This window comes from Ctenopharyngodon idella, chromosome 14, assembly GCF_019924925.1.
Source record: "Ctenopharyngodon idella isolate HZGC_01 chromosome 14, HZGC01, whole genome shotgun sequence".
NCBI classification, from domain to species: domain Eukaryota; kingdom Metazoa; phylum Chordata; class Actinopteri; order Cypriniformes; family Xenocyprididae; genus Ctenopharyngodon; species Ctenopharyngodon idella.
In genome coordinates, this window is record NC_067233.1 from 13,645,747 (window position 1) to 13,667,845 (window position 22,099).

The 22,099-nt window shown below is 36.5% G+C and overlaps 1 long non-coding RNA gene across 2 annotated transcripts in view; it reads right to left on the reverse strand.

Moving 5' to 3' along the window:
- LOC127494791 (uncharacterized) overlaps positions 1–21,747 on the reverse strand; it is a 131,657-nt gene extending 109,910 nt beyond the window's left edge. For both annotated transcript variants that reach the window (XR_007924973.1, XR_007924972.1), the window contains exon 1: positions 21,453–21,747. This is a non-coding gene — a long non-coding RNA (uncharacterized LOC127494791). The remainder of the gene's footprint in view (positions 1–21,452) is intronic.
- Between the last annotated feature and the right edge of the window lie 352 nt (positions 21,748–22,099).

A 22,099-nucleotide genomic window follows, 5' to 3' on the forward strand; every position in this document is an offset into this window, starting at 1 on the left:
ACAGAATTAACTGATACAAGGCTGTCAAGCTCCAAAAACACACCATAAAGAAAGTGATTCACATGACTTTTGCACTATATTTAGTCTTCTAAACCCAGACAAGTTTTGCGTGATGAACAGAATAAAATGTTTTTAAAAAGTTATTATCGCTTAATTGTCTCTTCGTGAGCCAAGTATGAATAGATTCCTGGAAGACTTGATCTTTTGAATCAAATATTTTTAATGAATCAGTAGTTCACCAAACCAGTCTGAATGAATCATTCACAAATCAGGCTGATTGGTTCTCAGTTTCACTGACTCAATGATCCGAACAGCACACTGGAGAATGAAGATTATCAGTGATCGTCTGTTCATCACAAAAAAAATGTACAGCTTCAGAAAACTTGGAAAAGTCCTTATTCACATTGAAAACCGAAGCCAGGATATTCCTTAAAAATTCACCTTTCATGTTACTGTGTTTGTCTACTGTGTTTCACGTTACATATTGGTTTTTAATAATATGAAAGTGAGTAAATAATCAAAATCTTTATTTTATCTGATCCACAAACTGTTAACAGGTCCAGGAGCAGCTAATTTAGATAAGAAACTGATTTGAGAGATGTCACTCCACAAGAGGGCACTGCACCCATTTGCTGTATGTGATGAAATATTCTCCATTCTTCCTCATTCACTTTGCCATTCCCTTTCCTTCACTTTCTCTTTCTCTCTCTCTCACACACACATAGGAAATGAATCAAACAGACAGACTGGCTGTCTACAGTATGTGGGAGGCCCTTTCAACCAAGAGAACATCTCCAGGGTAAACTATCTCTAACTCTTTCTATCTTTCTCTGTCATTCTAAATCTCACTAGAGGGATTCATTGTAAACAGTCCCAAATTCATAATTCATTCAAAATAATGGAATTGTCTTGCAGAATTGCATTTCAACTAAAATATTCCAGTCGGGTAATAAGAAAGAAGCACACGGTCTGAGGCTGCCTCTGCATCACCTGATAAGAGTTCACACCACATATTAAGTTTATCTATTAGATGTAACTTACCACCTAAATATGGATAAGAGAAATCAGTCAGCTAACAAGCACATCAATTCAATTTCTGCCAGTTTATTATCTTCATATAATCTAAAAGTCGCTTGAAATGGAAGTGGACCTTCAAGGACCCATCCGTGTTTGTGAGACCAACTTCAAATGCACCCAAAAACTTTCAAATGTGATGTAACAAAATGTTTGTGCTGCGTTGTCTGACAGGATCAAAGGGTCAGTTAGCTCGAAGGGCTGACGGAATATACCACAGAACCGAATCAATACACACACAGAGGGAGATCAGATACAGCGGAACTGGAAACATTCTGTCAGATCTCAGTCTGCTTCAAAAAGCTGTGCGTTCATACACACACACACACAGGGATAGAGAGAATTTGTGCCATTTTAACAGTCTTATACATGCATCTTGTGGAAAACCGTGTGCGTTTGAGGTTAAAACGTGAACCGCGTTTCTTTTTTAAACATTATGCATCCGGAGGCGTACGTGAGAGCGCGCGGCCCATCAGCGCGGTCATACAGTCGGAGTTAAAAGCCTTGACTGCTGAGAGGATAGGGCGTACATCAACAGAATGCTTATAAATGTTGTATCCCTCTCTGTCCTTTGAGACAATACCTCAGCTTTGTTCTCTTCCATACTGCTTTGTTTGTTTGTTATTGTGAGTCAACGAGAGAAAGCGCACGAGTGAGAAAAAGGGAGGGAGCTATTTGCATTTAATTCAGTGTTGATAAAGTTGTACGAACTGAAAGCAGTTCAAAGAAAGCCGGAATGGACATTTTGAATTTGCCAGATCTGACAGACTGCTCTAAACACAACAGATTATGTAAAAACTGCGTCTCTCTGTTATTACCCTGCCTCCCTGTTCTTTGTGAGTCGTTTAATACATCCGAGATAATGCGCCAGATTCCACTAATCGTACTAATTCCTCTCTGGCTAATTTGGTTCTTCAATCACACATGTAGATTTGATTAGGAAAGCTGGATTGACTTGATGCAGATAATTACGTATTCTTGTGTTTACTGGAAAGACAGAGATATATATCGACACTGGCAAAGATGTTAACCAATGTAATGTGATGACTTAATATACACTTGAACAATTTGTAGAAATCTACGTTAAATTGTTTGTAAAATACTTTTGATAATTTTGTTTACTTTTTTTTTTTCTGGAAAAAAATACTGACCCCAGACTTTTGAACGGTAGTGATACATTATGAATTATGTACATTTATAAAAGTGACAAGACTTTTATATTGTTGCAAATATAATAGTTTTACTGTATTTTTGAATTTCTGTAAAGAGGAATGGTTAAAAAATGTTTTGCTTAAAAAAAAGAAAGAAAAATAATTAAACATCAAGTCAGGCAGAAGGGCCTTTTAAGAATTACTGGACCTTAGGAAACACTGCCAAGGTAGCCAAAATGAGGATAAAGAGCTGGTAGAAAGTTGAGGATTAATTAAATTTGTAAGTGTTTACCTGTTACATTGTTTCTAGTGAAATTCAAGATACATTTTACAAGGGACAGGTATACTTTTCTAAAGGCATGGCAGACAACTGTTATATCTAATCTTGTTTACAGTTACAACCTGTTCCACACTTAGAGGTTTGGGTTTACGGACCTGTTGCTATCAAGACAGCTCAAAGATAAACTTCAAAGAACAGAACATTTTAGGATCATGTCAAAATATCAGTTATATCTAGATAACTCAGTAATAAATGTACAGAGAACTGTTGCATCCTCCTCAACACACCTCACCAAGCACCCACCACCCCAGCTCATCTATTGCATCTTATCTAAACCCTGACAAACCATTTCTGTGATGCTTTCATTACAAAACTGCTGTCATTAGTGAAAAAGAATACCACCGTGTTCCTGTCACTATGGTAATACAATGTTTTTTCTTCTTCTTTGAAGTAACATGGGCTTCCAAATGGTACCATAGTACTGCACACAGTTATGAATACTGCAATCATTCGCACCATGCAATATTCATGCTATATATCAAAGTACCATGATATTACCCCTTGATATCCTCACTGTACCATGGTACCACCATAATATGTGTTTGAAAGTACTTTACCTCTGTTTACCTTTCAAATAAAAGCCTGTATAGTTAAATTTGTGCACGAGTCACTAGACTAAAAGTGTGTAATATATCTAGTCAGATGCTGTTCCATAGAGCAGTCTATATATCATCTTAACATATTTTCAACTTAGCAACATATTTTCCTATAATACCGTTATATCTGTCATTCTGAAACTCTAGCAGAGAGCAATGAATAATGTTAATGTGACATTTAAGCATTTGATTAACTATTGATGTATTACTAGAAGAGGTTTGGATGAATTCCAGCCTTTCTTTTTTTTTTTTTTTGTCTTCATCCATGATCTAAAACATCTTTGGAATCCAGACTGGTTCTGTCTTGTGATTCATTTTGATCTCTAGCAGCTTCGCTGATGTGCCACAGTAACAATTGTCAGACAAAATCAGAAAGATACAGTCCACTGCAAACCCTGAAGGGGCTTGATGGGAAGAAGGAAGTTGTGATTGAAACTTGTCGGAGAGATTTTGAGTAGCGTCGCTATCGAATGTGAAAAAGCAGGCTTGGAGAAAGAGCGAGGGAGTGATCCCGCAGATATGAAGAATTGAAAAATCTCTGGTGTTCTTCACACTTCCGGTTGAAGGACATTCTTGGTATCATTACATGCAACTTTATCCCAATCTCACTGAACCCCGGACAACTTTCATTTTCAGCCAAGTATAGGATCACCTGGATCACAACATGGGTTAAGCCCCTCTTTTTATGACATTTTAATTCAAATGTGATGTAACAGCAATCAAATTATCCACAAGTTTTTTTATAGTCTCGAGATGGCTTTTCATTTCAAAGTCAAAGTCAACTTTAAAGTAATTTTTAGCACAGCAAATGGCAATGGATAAAAATTAAACAGTTTCTACAGGAAACAACAGTGAGAATGTTTACATACTCACTGATAACTCCCCAAAAATCAGAGTACTGAATTAACCTGTTGTACTGAAATTTTAAAAATGTGACACTTTGAGCACTGTTGAGCGGATTCATAAACACCTCTGATTGGCCATTGTGTTGACATGCTCATCGTATATGTCTCTGATTGGCGTCAATGATCAACGCTTCAAAAACGTTGTAAATAGTCATCAATGACGCTCTTCACTGAGCGCTTACACAGATGCACATTTGAAAGCAATGCTCCCATGCGTTGGTCATTGTAGCCAATCACAGACGAGCACATCAACACAATGGCCAATCAGAGGTGTTTACAAATTCACTCAACAGCTCTCAAAGCGTCACATTTTTAAAATTTCAGTACCGATTGGTCCCGAAGTCGGTACTTTTGACAACTCTATTCATGTATTTGACTACTTGCAGAAAGAAATTGTTCTTGAGTCTGGATGTTCTGGACTGAATGCTTCTTAGCCTCTTCCTATATTTAGGCTTAGGCTTAAACCAGACCTAGGCTTAAACCAGTTGTGGGAAGGGTGAGAGGAGTCCTTCCTGATGGAGGCTGCCTTCTTTACACACCTATTGATGTAAATGTCTACAGTGGCAGGAACGTTGGCACAGGTGATGCACTGTGTCATCTTCACCATCTGCTCCAGAGCCTCACTGTCAGATGCTGAGCAGTTTCCATACAAAAGCGGATACAGCTGGTTAGTATACTTTCAAAAACTCATCTGTAGAAACCAGTGAGGATGGAGGGGGTCTTCAGCCTCCTAAGAAAACGGTTGAGTGCTCAGTGTGGTGGGTTGAGAGGTCTGTGTGTTGAAATTTAACTGTCATTATATAGAAAAGAGCATCATAAAAACAATAATAATAATATTTAAATGTTCCCATTCTGTGTTCCAAATATAAATTAATAGTAGCATACAGGCTTGGAATGACATTAAAGTAAGAAAATAATAATTCAATTTTCAGTTAACCATTAAGTTCCATTATAATTGTTGTTTTTTTCCTAAGTCAAAGAAGCGAAACCCTTGGCCTTCACTAATAACTGAAAAGGACATTTGAGAAACAGACGCTTTGTGAAGCCGAACATTGGGTGGTATTTACAGTAGGTAGTTATTGAGCGTAGTCAGAAAACATAACATTACCAGAACACGATGCAATTAGACGATGTCCAGGCGACACAACGGAACTCATGCTGACAGGATATGAGACAAGATACAGGCTTATGGTCGAGGGACTGTATTGGTCTAAGAAAGATAATATTACAAATCAGTGTATGTGTGTGTGTGTGTGGTAAATGTCAAGAACATGATAAGCTGTTCTTTGAGCAGATGGATCTGACAGAGCTACTGAAGGTGTGAAACACACTCCCTCAGCCTTGTCAGCCTATTTACACACAAGCACGCACGCGCAAACACACACTAACACATTTAAATGTTGCACAGAAGCCAATTATATGAGACATGGTGATAGTTACATTCTTAAACTGACAGCTTATTGGACAGACAATCTGTCAACATTTCTTTAAGTATGGGCGCATGTGTGAATTTAAGGATTACTTAGAACATAGACTTCATAGGCTGTCATGGTCATGCACATTTTGAATGTCACCAAAAAAAAAAAAAAAAATTGTCAAATCACAGAGGTAGTATTTCTTTGATTTGCTGTCTTTTCTTCTACTTTGATCTTTCATGTATCAAGATATGTACTTTTCCGTATGCCTCTATATATATGCGTCTCAGAAGCTGAAGTGCGTGTGCGTGTGTGTGTGTATTTCTGGTATGTAGTGGTCAGAGAAGAGAGAGAGGATTGTTAAATATTAATCCTGAGGTTTGTTTTGAGGTCTGTGGTGGCAGCTGGATGTCTCCAGTGTGTGTGTGGGTGAGAGAGTGTGTGTGTGGGTGAGAGAGTGTGTGTGTGTGCTCGTTTTTCTATTTGTGTGTATATCGTGTGTGTCTGTTTGCGGCGTACGCACGGCTCCTTTTTGCTGATGTATTGGTGATTCCGAGAAGTAAGTGGCGCCAAGATGGATTTGGTTCAATATGATGGAGTAAACTGATAACATCTAGGGGCAGGTGCGCGTGTGTGTGTGTGTGGGACGGACATAAACACACAGCTAATATCATTTATATTATACTTAATAGATATATGCACACAGGTTATAAATATAACTTTAGGCTGCAATAACAAATGGGATCAGTGACTCCACACAGAACAATTAATCTAAATATGAAATTTCCTATCAAAAAAAAAAAATGTCCGTTTTGCCCCAGCCATAAGTAGTTCTACCTTCTCGAACACGAAACAGCATTTAAATCTTTATTGTACGGTCTCAACATTCGTAAAGTGCATGATCGCGCATATATATGCTCACATGAACAGTCTGTGGTACAGAAAGGGCGTGCCCTAATGTTCCCTAAGCTCCGGGGCTGAAACAAATGAGCTAATTTATCTACTGTTAATGCTTGGCCATTTATAGATTTTAATGAAATCATAATTGCCAGATTAATACATGTTTCACTTTCAACAGGGACAAAAGTAATAGAGACGAAACATAAAATTATTTTACCCGCATATTCATCACTCCCGTTGGTTTCTGTGGCGATAAAGTTTAAAATTAGACCCCCGTTAAGAGATGTCTGTGACGGATGGTGCGGCATGACAGTGCTAATTAAAGTGAGTTATCTGTGCATTTTATTTCTGGGCGTGAGAGAGATTGTTTTATTCTAAAAAATCGTTAATAAAGCAAAAGGCATGGAAACGGATCAAGTGTGTAACGAATATCTGCCCGTCATTTATCTATCTGCGGAAAAGGGGAACGAGTTGAAACAGTGAAATTTGAATTGTAATGCAGAAATGAGAAAATGTGTCTTTTTACGTGTACAATACACTTACAAAATCTGAGACCACCGGCTTGGATTTAAAATAATCTAGAAATACACTAAGCTTTATGAAATTAATTTAAAAAATGTCACTTTTTGAACCTTACTGAACTGGTATCTCAAAGTTGACTAAAATGAAAAGGCCATTCTTAATGTTTTTAAACCTTCCAGGGAAGAAGAGAAGGGAACAGGAATGGATGACAGGCATTATTCCTGACTGTCCATGACATACCTGTGGATGTTGCCGAAGAAGGCAATTTGCAGACCATGCAATTCCTTTACCATAGACAAAGTGTTTCACGGTCCCTGATCCACAAAACAATGGGTTTAAGTGCACCCAAGATTCTGAAGCTGTGTGTCACAGCACTTATATATTGGGTTGTGAGAACATAATGTCCCAGGAAAATTAGTTTGATACAAATGCCTCACTTAAAAAGGGTCGATAAGCACTTCAATTGTGCCTAAATCGATATTGTGATAAAAGTACTTATGCAGATATCAATATCTTGGTAAAAGTACCTGAGAGGCAGCTTTCGGGGTTCATTATGGGGGGAAAAAAAAGATAAAAACTGTACAAAGGTCAATTATGAAGCATCATCATTCCCTAATAAGTGAGTCATTAGTGCCGAATGACCTTCAACATTTGCTGCTCAAGTCATGTGAAAGAAATGTATGAGTACCTTGCTTACAAGACTATTATTACCTTTCTATGAAGTCTTTTTTATGAAGGTAATTGGAATACTTCACATATAGCTGTTAGTTGTTATTAAATATATTCTTCTTTTCTTCATTCAAACCCTACCTTCCATCATATTGTCATCTTCCTTACTCTAACATCTTACAGGACCTAGGTAATGCATTCTGGGAAATTAAATGTTCTTCCACTATGGAAAAAAAAAAAATGTAATATATAAAACAAATTTAAATTTCTATAGGAGGCAATGCAAACATCTATCTATCTATCTATCTATCTATCTACTCGTCAACTCATCCATCCATCCATCCATCAATCTATCATCCATCTACCCATCCATTCACTCAACTTATCCATCCATCCGTCAACTCATCCATCCATCCATCCATCCATTTGTCAACTCATCAACTCAACTCATCCATCCATTCAACAACTCATCCATCCATCCATCCATCCATCCATCCACCCATCTATCCTCCATACATCCATTCGTCAACTCATCCATCCATCTATCCATCCGTCAACTCATCAACTCAACTCATCCATCCATCCATCAACTCATCCATCCATCCATCCATGCACTCGTCAACTCATCCATATATTCATCCAGCCATCTATCATCCATCTACCCATCCATCCATTCACTCAACTCATCCATCCATCCATCCACTCAACTCATCCATCCATCCATCCATCCGTCAACTCATCAACTCAACTCATCCATCCATTCATCAACTCATCCATCCATCCATCCATCCATCCTCCATACATCCATTCGTCAACTCATCAACTCAACTCATCCATCCATCAACTCATCCATCCATCCATCCATCCATGCACTCGTCAACTCATCCATATATTCATCCAGCCATCTATCATCTATCTACCCATCCATTCACTCAACTCATCCATCCATCCATTCAGTTAACTCATCCATCCATCCACCCATCATCCATCCATCCACTCGTCAACTCATCCATCCATCCATCATCCATCTACCCATCCATTCACTCAACTTATCCATTCACTCAACTCGTCCATCCACTCATCCATCCATTCATCAACTCATCCATCCATCCATCCATCCAGGCTTATAAACTTTAAAACTTGTTAACTTTTTAAGCTATTTTTTAAGCTTTATTGCTTTTCTGGTTAAAAAAACGGACACATGCTTTTCAAGTTGCAATTCTGCATTGGCATCAATTTTGATACCTCGATTCAAATCCAGGAATTCTCAATTCAGTTGAGTAGCGCACAACCCTGTATTTTAGAAAGCATTGTGCGCTATGACAGGGTTGGCTAACGGCGGTCCTGGAGAGCCACAGTCCTGCAGAGTTCATCTCTAACCCTAATCAAACTCACCTGGAAAAGCTAATCAAGGTCTGAAGGGTTGCTAGAAAGCCATAGGCAGCTGAGTTTTGATCAGGGTCGGAGCTGAACTCTGCAGGACTGAGGCTCTCCAGGACCGGAGTTCACCACCCCTGCACTATGATTTGAATCACCAACACTAAAGGCAATCCATGTTTTGCAAAACAAATCATTCAGAATACAGAAAATACATGCTGTATACACCCTCCATTTTAGAGTTCCTTTTTGCATCTGTAAAAACTTTAAATATTGTGATCTCTCCATCAAGTATCAGTATCTTTCATTGTCTTTGACACCTCTCTTAGATCAGATCAAAGTAGCAGTTTTGTTTGCTTCGCTTTTTTGCAGCACCTGCTGTGTACACTGTAAAACACAACAATTAGTCTACCACTGTATGTGGCGATAATGTATTTACAGTATAAAACATTATATGTTTTGTAAACAATTAAGGGGATGTAGGTGTTTGCAGCTATTATGGTGAGTTGTTGTTTTTTTTTTTCTTTCTGGTGAACTTTAAAGTTAAGTTGTCAACTAGGCATAAACAGATATCAACACTCAGTAGAGAAAACTAAACAATTCCACATATACAAAAAGAACTCTAAACATTTTAAAACAAGTGATCAAAAGTTGCAACAGAAACCATAGCAATTAAAAAATAATAAACCACACTATAAATATGAAATAACTCACAATTTAAATGGAATTGAACATACATGAACATTAAAATGCAGACAACTGCGATGTCTGTATGACATACAGACATGCTTTTTTTTTCTTCACAATCAAGTGTTCTTTGAAAAAAAAAAACAAACAAAAAATCAACTCGGTGAGCTGCGTAGAATTCAAAGTGAAAAACAACCATAGTCGTCTTTGTTTTCAAACGGTTCTTTTTAAGTGAAACATACTACACACAGAACTTATAAAGAGCACCACTAATATATGTCTTGACAGCATCTAATATATTTGCAATATATATGGTTAGATGCTCAAAAATATCTATAATCATACTCTAATAAGTGAGTCATTAATGCCAAATGACATTCAACATTTGCTATTCAAGCCACGTGAAAGGCCTTTATAAATACCTGACCTACAAGACTATTATGACCTTTTTATGAAGTCTTTTTATGAAGGGGATTGAAATACTTCACATATAGCTGTTAGTTGTTATTAAATATTTATTTCTTCTTCTTCTCTCAAACCTTACCTCCTATCATAATAAATATAATATGATTAAATATATTAACTAAATACAAAGTTTAATAGGTGGCAATTCCATTCATCCATCCATCCATCCGGACTTTTTTCAAGCTAACGTTCAAAGTTGTTTCATAAACTTTGCTTTTCTGATTTAAAAAAAAAACAAAACAAAACAAAGGTATATAGATTTCTTTGACTTTCTACTTAGATTCAAAATGTTAAAAACTTAAATTTACTATAATATAAATATAATAATTATTCATAAAAAATATTATTTTTAACATTTCTAAAGCTGTGTATACATACATAGAAAGATGGCACAAGCTGGTCCTTAAAGGGTTAGTTCACCCAAAATGAAAAATCTATCATTAATTACTCACCCTCATGTCATTCCAAACCCGTAAGACCTTTGTTCATCTTCGGAACACAAAGTGGTCGGAACACAAAACCCGTTCAGTGCTTCCAGGTTCTACGTCAGAACGCCAGCTCAGTATTAGCCGACGCTGTTCACGTGAGCAGCATGACGCATGCGTGTGATGCTGACACAGGAGCTGACTGATACTGAGCTGGCGTTCTGACATAGAACCTGAAAGCGCAGAACGTAAACAGCATAGCAGAATGACATGGAAGAGACAAATTTGTTGAATGAAGTCATTATTTTTGTTTTGTTTTTGCATATTCTCGTTGCTTCATAAAATTAGGTTGAACCACTGTAGTCACGTGGATTATTTTAACAATGTCTTTTAGAACTGCACGATTCTGGATAAAATGAGAATCACGATTTTTTGGTTTCAAATAGTGATCACGATTCTCCCACGATTCTGAATAAACAACCAAACAAAATAACATGTAATTTACTAGAGGTTCTGACAAAATATAAATTGCAGACTCTAATTGCTGGAAAATGTTTGAATGAATTATTTAAAAATGGTTCTGAATGAATTCAATGACTCATTAATAAATACTTGTTTCATTGCTGGATGAATCAGTGTTTTTGAACAAATCTTTTGAATGAACAATTCAATGACAAATACATTTTTTAACAGTCAGTTGTCGCCACCTAGCGGAATTAGATGTAATTGATACAACCGTTATTTGACGTGCCAAGTTCGTTTCAAAAGATAGTTTGCTCTATTTTGATCGCTATCGTAGGCATCGTGTTTAAACTTATATCTCAGTACTTCTGTGATAATGTGAATATCTGTAACACAGAAATAACTAATGTGTGATTCAAAACGGCTCTGTCTGGCTCTGGCAGCACGAACACAGATTTAAATATTCCGGTATGATTTTGTCAAAGGTTTAATAGACGCGGGAGAATCATTGTTATTAATAAAGTAGGATCGCATGGGTGCTTGAATCGAGATCGCGAAACGTTTTACGATTAATCGTGCAGCTCTAATGTCTTTACTAACTTTCTGGGACTTGAAAGTGGTAATTAAATTGCTGTCTATGGAGTAGTCAGAGAGCTCTCGGATTTCATCAAACATATCTTAATTTGTGTTCCGAAGATGAACGAAGGTCTTACGGGTTTGGAATGACATGAGTGTGAGTACTTAATGGCAGAATTTTCATTTTTGGGGGAACTAACTCAGTCTGCTTGCAAACACATCGTTCTCTGTAAGGCACAGCTGACTGGTTCCTGCTGTATCAGCAGCTAATGAACTTGCTGTTCAACTTTCAGCTTGCAGCGTCCTTTCAGAAACCCTCCACCTCCCCCAGCTCCACCTGTATAGATCAGCTACGGGTTATTCATGTATGCTATTGTAAAGCAGCAGCATGTCTCACTTGCTCACAGCAGCATATTTTGTACGTATAGGCAGTAGCAAGTCCCTTGCTCTGCAGCAGCAATAACCAACAGCAGCAGCAGCAGCTGCTTATGGTCATAAATATTAACATTGTCATACAAATTCACATAGTCATATCCATTACCATGCCAAACATGTCATGTCATGACAGAATTACATTTAAGATACAAAATACACATTGACGTGTGTGCTTGTAAAAAGTATTTATATGCAAGTATGAGCAACAAAATAAAAAATAAAAATATATATTATGGACAAAGATACTGTCACTTCAAGCAAAAGGCTGAGACATTCATTTTGTTCTTGTCATGAAGTAATACAGTGACCATTCCCTCCATTATTGAATTGTCTCAGCTCTGTAATGTCCATCACATTCAGAACAATTGAAGATAAAAACAGAAAATGCAGTGACCTAATGTGATGTAAACAGGGGAAGGGCTGAGAGCCTGCATGATAACACCAGTGACCCACATTCAGACAAAAACAAACACGCACACCACTCAGCTGAATGAAAATGGGCAGGTAAACAACACACAAAAAAGGCGTATCTGAGACCTTCTGTACGTGTTTGTTTGTTGAAGAAGAAAAACAGTGGAGTCCAGAGAATGAGGTACTGACCAGCTCATCTGATTTTCTATTTGCTTGTATTAAGAATTAATATTTCATATCTGCCAAATGAATGGAGATTATTAACATTTCGCATCGATTTAGCTGCTTCCAACACTCAGAAAACAGCTTTTCAATGCTGCATAAGACGACTGGAATTCAGAGAAAGAGAGGGAGAGAGATGTTTTCTATGAGCATCTGATCAAAAGAGTCAGAGTAATTAAGCTCTTCTCCAGTCACAGCGAGAGTGCTCTCCTCAAATGCTCTCCTTTAATTGCTTATATTACTGCAACTTCTGAAACAATTAATTGGAAGCAATCCGAGTAAAATGCAGTTCTCTAGTAATGCCGGGAGTGTGAGAGCGGGTAATAATACACTTTGGTCTGGAAAAATATATGAAACGGTTTATGCACTAGCGTTCACTCTGGATTAAATACACATTAGCAGACTTGGGTACCTGCTTTTATATAGCCAATAAACAAAAGCTATCATCATGCCATCTGTGCTTTGTGAGTCATATAAAATCCTTTGACTGTCATTGAGATACATCTCATGTGGGGTGTGCAGTCAAACCGGTCGTATATGCTTAATAGATGGGATTTTTTTTTTTTTTTTTTTTTTACTACACAGGTTTGCATAACCATTTGCCTATAACCTTGACAAAGATCAAACTGTAATTAGTTTTGTCTAACCAGACTTTTGACCACAATGCAGCTTATAATGCCCACTTAGACAGGAAGAGACTGTCTGAATGACAGTCAAGTGACAAACCACAGTTTATGTTTCAATTTAGGGGCTTGATAATCTGAAATAGAAGATCCCACAATATTAGAACATTGTATTAAAAAAAAAAAAAAAAAAAAAATCAAATAATGGTGCAGCAGTCGCCACAAACAGCAGTATAGAACTGCAAACTTTACTCCAAAAGTAATAAATATAGATTATTTCACAAACATATTCTGGTTTCTTTTCTGAGACTTCACAGTTCTGCCTGTAGACTGATTTGCTTGCCTTCAAGTGTCTCAAATTAAACTTCAAACGACATGATGATGCCACAAACCTGAAAATAATAATCGGGTAAAACTTCTACAATAATTTAATGAAATGCACTATAAAATGCTGTTTGAAAGAAAGAAAGAAAGAAAGAGGCTAAATAAATAAATCTTTTAAAATATCTATACTGCATAATGAAATATTATGCAAAATGTTTGCAAAGAAATAAATAGTGAAATATAAAATAAATAAATAAATAAATAAATAAAAATAAACTAACACTATAAAATAGCTAAATAAAACAAAAAACATCTGGTAATACAGAAAATAAATAACTAATATAAATATAAATAACTATAAATATAATATAAATAACTAATATAAATAGCACCAAAACATAATTAAAAACAATAAATAATGTGGTAAATACATCTAGTATACAAAGATGTAATACATCTAGTATAATGAAATATTAGTACTGTAAAATGTTTGAAAATCAATCAATCAATCTGTTAAAACAGTGAAATTTTAGCACAATAAAATGACTGCAAATAAAAAATTAAACAAACAACAACATCTGTAAATAAATAAATAAATCTGGTAAAACATCTACTATTGTATAATGACATATTAAGCGCTATAAAATGTTGTTTGCAAATAAATATTAAATAGATAAATAAATAAATACATATCTAATTTTGAATGGTCATCAATGGAGAAAGATTCAGTAAAGGTGATGATACACGGGGCAACTTTTTAAGCAATGTTGCCGGGCATTGTTGCTTGGGCTCTTTCCCATTGAGAATGAGCAACAAATTTGCTCATTCTCAATGGGAAACAAATCTGGATACTTTAAGATACTTTAGATCGGTTGTGGGCAATTTTTTGAGATCATCCAATCAGAATTCCAGCAACCGATCACGTGACCGGCGGCCTCTCAGCGGCAGTGGAGCGAAGAAAAGGAGCGTGAACTTATATCTTTTTTATGCTGGTAAATTGTCGTGTGTCAACACAAAACAGGGAATTAACCTCATTTAATGCTTAAAATACTAAAAGGTGTCCAATTTAATGTGCGTAGGCTGTAATTAAGCCATCATTTTTTTTTAGTTAAATACTAAAAAGACAGGTTTTGTTTGATGTCTGTAGTAGTGTAGGCTGTAGGGCGTATGGCATGTGAAAGTAGCTTGACGCGATCGATGCAGGTTCGAATCCACCTTTTGCCAAACTCGCTCTTCTCCCTTTTCCTATCACAAATCAGATCGGAAAGGCATTTATATTTAATAAAAACAAAGAAAATATTTTTAAAAATATGAAATAAAGTGCCTAACAAGTGTTTTTAATAAAGTATTTATTGGGTTGGCAATAGATTTGCTCCTCTGATTGGTTGCTGCCAACTGTCCATTGCCCTAATTAGTTGCCCTGTGTCTTACCAGGTTGCCCGTTGACGGCAACATTGCCCAGCAACATTGCTCAAAAAGTTACCCCATGTATCATCACCTTAAGACTTTCGTATGCATTACACATCAGAGCAGTGAATGTGGGCGGTCCGTGGAGACTGAGACTGGACCAGATGAGTAAGGACGAATGGAGGCTCTTTTCACACCTAAGCTAAGACTTATTGTTGTGGTTTGTTACGCACATGGCACACCTGAAGATGCTCAGACTCAGCTTAATAATTCATTATTCAAGTCTCCTGTTAGTCTCTCCCCCTTCCTCTCCCTCTCTCAGGACCAGTCTGACCCTGACCCATAAGGTGCTCTGGGCCCGAGACTAACAGTAAACCTAATTAGCAGTGATATTATCCAGAGTTTGGTCATTACACCCACTCAATAAGTCTCCCTCTTGGGTCTGCATGATGTATGGAGCAGGGTATTCAGAGCCTACACACGACTAAAGACCAGCAACCAACACAGAACACACTAAAGTGTATTTGGAGACATTGCGAGCATGTATAGGAATTCAAGACAGCATTATGTGAATTTGCGAAGATCTGTCACTCCTTTCATCTTAAAATTGACACAAAGTCTATAAGACTCAGGGAAGACATAAAAGTACATGAGACCATTAGAGATTGCTGAGATCATTGCCTATTTTTATGTTCTTTGTGCAATCTGCTGCCCATAAGCACAACTCAATATCTTAAACGCAATACCCAGGGTCCTATAATATATTACGTGTAATCCCATAAGCGTGCAAACATGTGGGCCTGTGTGTACAGAAGTGTATCTCCAGACACATTTGGAACCTCGCTGTTTTTATTTTAATACATTCCATACAGCACACAGGTCTCACTCATCGATCCACAACATACAAAACCCTATAAATCAGGCCACAGCACAACAGTGGCAGGAGCGCAAAAAAAGGAATAGTTTTCTTTTGAAATAGTTGCCTTTTACACTTTAAGTGCAAAAGGATGAGGGTCTTTTCAAAGGTAACTCGAAGCAATAAAACACTATAACGCCTTGCACATCTCTCGAGGCTTCTCCAGCTCTCGGCTTGCCTTCACTTTAGCTCCATTCTAATAAATTAAGGAATCATCGGGGTTACAGGAGGCAGATCGCTCCTCGCACAGGATTTGATTACGCCGTTATTTCCCCCTGCCGTTATTGCTTGGCGTTCACCCGAGGATGAAGTGTTGGATTTGGCGCCGATAAAGGCGGAGAGGTCCGCGGTCGAGGAGGTTGGTACGACAAGAGGTGAGCAGTTCACCGTTAATAAAAGAGAAAAGGCAGAATCTCAGTGGCAGTGGGGAAAAAAATGAGTGAACTTTAGATAACAGACGGAGCGAGTAAAAATCAATCAAACACCAACCCTAACTGATTGTCTGATATCATGTGTCTTTAGCCAAGATAATGGACACAGTGCTGTTGCAGATGGAGCTCATTTTTGATTACTTATCTTCTTAAATGGACAATAATCAAAATAAACACCAGGGCTAGTTCAACATTTCAGATTTGTAGGCCACTGGTTATGCCCATGTTTTCACAATTTTTGAGATGGTCCTCACTGCAGAATACGAGATCCAGGGGGCGAGGTTGGATCCAGATCAAACTCCTCCCACTTTACATATCCCTAAACCTACCTGTCTCCACCCCTTGATCCCTAAACCTACCCATCTCCACCACCTGGATGGTTCCAACTCCTACCACTTTACATTTCCCTAAACCTACCCGTCTCCACCCCCTGGATCTGGATCCTGGATCTCGTGTTCTGCAGTTAGGAGCTACTGCATTTTTTTTTTTTTTTTCTATACCAGAAAAGAATATATACTTTCCATTAAAAATGGAGTTGAATAAATGAATGAATGTTTTTAATGATTTATACAGTTATAAATGTTAATGCATTGCAGTTAAGTTTCCTTAAACAAACAAAAAAAAACATTATTTATTTATACACCTATAATGTTACTGCATTGCAAGTAAATTAAGTTTCCTCAATAAATAACTAAATATTTAAATGATTTATACAACTATAATGTCACTGCATTGCAATTAAGTTTCCTTAAACAAAACATTTTTATTTATACAGCTATAATGTTACTGCATTAATTAGAAAGAAAGAAAAAGAATTTATACAGCTATACTGTTACTGCATTGCAAATAAATAAAGTTTCTTTAAACTAATAAACATTTATTTTAAATTTAAATAAAATTTAGATGGAATTTATACCACTATAATGTTACTGTATTGCAAGTAAATTGAAGTAATCAATTTACGCCGTTTTTGAAGTAATCCATACAACTCCAGTGGGTTAATAAATGCCTTCTATAGCGAAGTGATGGGTTTTGTAAGAAAAAATATCCATATTTAAAACTTTATAAACTATAGGGGTGTAACAATACATCGATATAGACCAATACATCGATCTGATGTCTAACGATACGATGCATCGATGTAACGTGTAAAAAATCGATACCTGTGGGTTATTTATAGAGGCACCTTCGTTTTAACACTCTCCACATTTTCACACAACGACAGTCTATGCATTATCGCCAACGCGTGCATTCTGGTTTAAACTACCTTTCAGAACTTGTGAAAGACGCTCGGGACAGTAGATGGAAGTGTCACTGTCCCGATCGAGCCAGTGCTGAATCTTCACGAAAGTACATAATTTGCTTGTGTTTAAAGCCTTGCAAAAAGCAGCGCACACACATCTCAAACAGCGTCTGTTAGTTAGATCACAACACTGGAGAATAGAGCGCTATGAATCGTTCTTTACACACACACAGTAACTGAAATGAAGTGTTAAAAGAAAATGCTCAATAAACTGCTGCGTAGGAGCGCTGCGCGCTGTGACACTGTGTTGTTTCAAGCGCATCATTCTGCACACGGGATGCGCATAAGTGCTTTATGCCGCTGTGTATTGGAGCCTTTATAATACTTTTGCACAATTTAAGAATATTAATAGCCTGTCTTGTTCTGTCCTACCTATAATATGTTGTTGCTTCATTAAAAAGCTGCGCTATACATTTAAAAGAAATGTCTTTTAATTTTATAGAATATAGGCCTACAATATATACATAATATATACAAAATTTCTTTGTTTATCAGTTTTTTGGTAATGTCAAACATTTTAGCACAGAAGCCTAAAATACTTTCTTGACTGTTGTCATGTCATAAGCTGCCATTAGATTACTGTGTGAATTTTTTATTTGTGGATGTTCCAATCAGGGTGTATGATGTGAAATTTTGAAATACTTGTTTATGTTAAAAAATTTGGTTGCAGTTGTGATTTAATAAAAATGAAAGTGGTAGTGCAAAATAGGCACATAATATCATAATATCGAAATATTGATCGATATACCCCTGAATCGAATCGAATTGTATCGTAATCGTATCGCAGAACTTTTTGAGGTATCGGAAAATATTGTATCGCTGGCTATGAGAATCGATATTGTATCGAATCCTGACGAACCGTCCGATTTACACCCCTAATAAACTGTAATCACTGGCTTCCGGCAACGGCTGTGCGAGTCTAGTTTAGGCGGAAGGGTGACCTCTGACCCTCCTATATCTTATGATGTAGGATATATGAGTAGCGTAAGCTTAGGTAAGCATATGTGTTGCAAACATAAAACAAAACTAAATGTTTACAACAAATTATAACATAAGTATAAATGTTACAAATGTAGAATGTCATGACAATTCAGCACTGGCCTGATAAGGCAAATAACATCAACTGGATCATTTTACTGTTAAACCATGATTTCATAAAGGTAATCTGTTTTCCTGTTGAAACAGTTTTTCTGCAGTTACGCCAAATTAATTATGAATTTAGCCTACCTTGAAAAATGAAAAGAACTGGCCTCACATGATGCGTTCAGCATATTTTTCATTTACACTTCACACATATACAGAAATGTGCGTGCACACACACACACACACACACACACACACACACATACACACACACACAGGCTATTCCAACGTCAACTCATAAGAAATTAATGAGGGCAAAGAGACGAGAACTAAGGAGCCAGGGTAGATTTACAGAATGGGGGAAATTATCTTAGGCTTCGCTTTAAACAAAAGCATTACAGTAAGACAGTTAACCTTGACCCCACTGTCCCCTCTCTGAGATCTACCTGTTCGTCCAAGCACAGATGATTGACAGCTGTTCATAGCCAGACAAATAGAAGATGAGCTTGCGGGCTCTTGCTGTGTTCAAGGAGACGCAGCACACAATGATAAAGACTTTGAAAATATATTTCAGAATATAGTGTTTCTAGTTTTTATGCTCAGCAAAAGTTGTAAACTTAGACAAACAGTCTCTCTCTCACTCACTCAAAAAAGAAAGAAAGAAAAAAAAAAAGATTTGAAATAGAATTATTTATGGTCTGCCGCACTAAGTAAAAATCAATCCTCTATTTTAGAAATAGGATACGCAGATGAATTAAAGCTTAATGAGGTTTTCCGGGCAAAGCCTGAGATGCTCTATATGGGTCCAAACACACACATACAATGGAAATCAAAACTACATTCAGCATAAATCTCTTGGTATGTGTCTCTGAAGTGACGCTCATCAATAAGACATTAAGACGCCTCTCTTAAATAATATTTATTTGTCATGTTCAGGCTGTTTGTTTAGCTACATTTTTAAAAATGAGAATCACACTTTAATAATGCACCACAAAACAAGAGCAAGAAAAAAAAAACAAATAGACTTCTTTTTGTTGTGAAAGACGCACTTACTTGCAAATGGAAAGATTTAGAAAAAGTTGTGATCAAAGAAGGAATTTGTTTTTGATTTGTGGATTAGTAGTAATTCTTTGTGCATCCAGTTTTGCTAGTTTACTACAGGATTAAAAGTGGGGAAAAAAAAAAAAAAAAAAAAAACACATTAAACGTGATAACCTTCTTGCTCTGATTCTCTGTTATTGATCAGCCAGCCTCCAGCTCATATACTTGCCCATAAACAAATCACTGTTGTGTCATAAAGGATTATGGATTTTTACATTAGTTTATTTAAGTCAGTGACGATGATTATAATAAATGTCAGACTCCAAGATAATCTATTTTTAATTAGGAAGAAATTGAAAATGTTTGGGAGGCATATATTGTTTTCTATGAACTTTAAGTTGTCATTAAATTACAGAGTAAATGAGAGAGGTTTAGTGGTTCAGCCCTTTATCTTTGCTACAGAGAAAATAAATAAATGTGTAGGAGTGGGAAAGACAGAGAGCTGTGTGAATAAGCATTGGTGTTCAAGGAATGTAATCACATTTTGAATTTAGTATTGCCTTCTCGATGCATGAATTCCCACTGAACAGTGCAGTGGAAACCTATTTTAATAAATATTATTAGTATAATAACAATAAAAATATTGTCTGAAACGTCTGAAATGAATTCAACACATACCGTATTGGCTACCAGAAAATCTCAATATTCTAGAACTGATCAATATAGCTGGGAGAAATCAATCATAAGTTTCTCATCAAAGGCTGTGATTTATCCATAAACTTCGGAGGGGAAGGAGAGAGGGTGCTCTATGTTGTTGTTTTTTTTTTGTTTTCTGAATCATGAATGCTCTTTCCAGCTCTCGGAAATGGTTAATAAATACTGAATGTGTCTACTTAATGTGAACAAATTTAACAGCTTTACAGGAAATGTGTCTCTAAAAACACTCATTCTCAGCCTCTTACATACAAACACAGGCACAGTGAAAACATTCACTCTCTCAGTTCTGAATAAGGTGAGGTTAAAAAAAACGCACCTCATGCATTAAGGTGTGCTAAACATCTTTTATACACAATGTTAAAAACCTTACTTCACATCATACTTTCTTTGCCTGTGTGAAAAATTTTTCAACTTATTGAAGAAGCTAGCGTTAAAAAATAACAACTTGCTCCTTTGGTTCTTGGCTTAAATTGATCTCTCTGTTTGTGTGTCTACTGTACATATGCTTAGCACTCAAGTATGAAATTATAAAATTTATTATCAGCATCAAAGGTGCTTTATTTTTTCTTCTCCGTGTTTAACAGATTGGTAACACCAAACAATATAATACAAATCTTACCCAATAACACACACACAAAGTCATTATCTCTATATAATCAAAAGAGGCCAAAAACACTGGGAAAGGTGTTGAACAACATTTCTTCAGAATGCTTATTTTATAAGGTGCCGTGAGCAACAAATTCAGCAAGGTGTGATGAAGAGAGGACCTAATGCATCAAGGTTACACAACAAAAACTGAATCAATTAATTTTAATTCAACAATTATAGAGGAAAAACTTAACTGCAATAACATAACTTGATGAGGAAAAGGGGCCTTGAACATAAACCAGAACCCGAATCACAACCAGAATCAAAATAAAAACCAGAATTAGAGTTTCAAATAAAACCAAAAATAAAATAAAAAGTGCAACTCACCAAATGTTCAGTATAATCCACTACCAGGCCTAAAGACAAGAGTAATTTGTAAAGTGGAAACAATAATACAGAAAAAAAAAGAATCTTCAAAATAAAAGACATGACAAGATTGTAACTCCAAAATAAAAGACATGAAAGTGAAAAACAAAGACAAGAACACACACACACATGCTAACTAAACCATTACATCCTGCAATATCTCAAAAAATGTTTTAGTAATCATTCTGGGTAAAACCAAGAAAAAAATAGCATATTTGTTTAGGATTCCCATTACATAAAAGTTGTGTTTGGGGTGATGTTAATGGTTTAAGGTTTAATGTTAAGGTGATATAATATACTTGTATACATGCTTTATTTATAGGACTGCACAATTAAACCTCACGCGATTTGGCAAAGGCTGCGATTATTTTATGCGCAGCTTGTCAAAGCTGTACGGCTCTGTGATCAGTAGTAAATGCTTCTCCATCTAAAAACCAGAGGGCGCAGAAAACTCCAAATACACCCTGCAGTAGAAGTAGATAACACTCTCATTCCAGGAAATCCCTATCCCTATCATACTATCACTGTAGCCAGAATAAACAAGATTGGAAAAGCTTTGTTTGATTAAACATGACTAATAAACACACGACTGCCTTATTCTGTGTAAG